At 38.4% G+C, this 1,470-nt stretch overlaps 1 long non-coding RNA gene across 1 annotated transcript; it reads left to right on the forward strand.

The window, feature by feature from the left end:
- The first annotated feature begins 316 nt into the window (after positions 1-316).
- Positions 317-1,183, forward strand: LOC309349517. Its single transcript, XR_014159996.1, has 2 exons — positions 317-395; positions 918-1,183. It is a non-coding gene; the product is annotated as an uncharacterized lncRNA (long non-coding RNA).
- Positions 1,184-1,470: the final 287 nt, after the last annotated feature.

The raw sequence follows: 1,470 nt of genomic DNA on the forward strand, positions 1-1,470 counted from the left end.
ATTTATGTTTTATTCCTACCTAATTAATATATTCCATATGATGGTAGCAGAAACTCCACTCACATGATGAAGTGAATTATGTTTCCTTGACCACATCATACTTTGTTTATACTTTCATGAGTGATGCTTACTTTAGCAATGCCCACATTCCGGGGATTAAAGGAATTAAATGAGATTCTCTTCTGATTAGCCATGTCTTGCAGAGTGGCCACTTACATATCATCAAAAAAGAGGAACATCAGAGGGCACAAAATTGCAGAACATTTGCATATACTATTTTTAATCTATAGAAATAATTACTCAAATCATTTTGCGTGGAAAACAAAGAAAGGGTCACTGGCTGAACTGTACTGAGCGCCTGCCGTTTGACATTGTTCTTCAGAGGAATTTTAAAAGTAAGTAAATACTTGGGAAATGTTCTTTATCTTCTTGAATATATCTGAGAGTGGCCTTTAGACCCCAGATCTCTCGTCTCCTCTCCAGATATGAAACGGCAGCCCTGGTTGGTTTGGGCTTCAGCTCTGCAGTCTGAATAGGAAGTGCAAGAGAAAAGCACCCCATACATATTGATCAATGCCAGGGTCCTCTGGGAAAATAATAGCCAATTAAAACTCTGGGTCACTGGACCTAGAATTCATCTACTGAAATTGATTTGTAGACTTAGCCCAGTTCATCTAGTGGTGACAACAGCAGAGCATGGAATCTTTGAGGAGGTTTGCCTCTTATTAGGATGGAGGTAAACATACGTTGGAGTATTGTCTCCATTATACCCTGCTTTTGAGTTAAGCAGATTTGAATAGCCAGTGCCGTAGAGAGAGTTCTGATATGCTTAGTCCTGAGGTTCATTAAAGTCAAACAGCGTGTATTTATTGCAGGGGTAGTTTAATTCCATTCCTGTCTGTTGCCTTGTGTTACAGGAATTGCCTTATCTTCTGCGCAAAGGAAGCATTTCACTGCTGTGACTCAGCAAGATTCCAAGAGCAAATAAATTTTGTGATGACTTCAAGCCAGCGAAAAGTGTGTTTGCAAGATGTAAGGGGGAAACAAGGAAGTGATAGAACATATCACTCCATTCCCTCAGTGTATAAATGCATCTGCATCCCTGAAAAAGATGCTGTAGCCACAGCATGATCGAAATTTCAAAGTGTTGATCTAGTGAATAAACACTTATCCATCTATGATAGCTGCCTATGTGGTGTTACTCTCATTTCTATTAAAGGCAGTAAATGTGTGTTATAATTTACACACTATTATCCAACAAGTAAATTACTGTCCTCAAGGAGGCTCCTGGGTAATGGATCAGAGGATCTGTGTAGTAACAAAATTTAATCTGTTTAATACCAAACTGTAGAAACAAATTGGAATAGGCATACCTTGAAAAGATACACTACTTTGCACCTCCTAAACATTTATACCAAGGGCTGTTTAGATTATGTTTGAGCACAAAAAATAAAAAGGAATGTGTTTGCA

The sequence above is a fragment of the Podarcis erhardii genome, assembly GCF_964252035.2.
Source record: "Podarcis erhardii genome assembly, chromosome: 9".
Classification (NCBI taxonomy): Eukaryota; Metazoa; Chordata; class Lepidosauria; order Squamata; family Lacertidae; genus Podarcis; species Podarcis erhardii.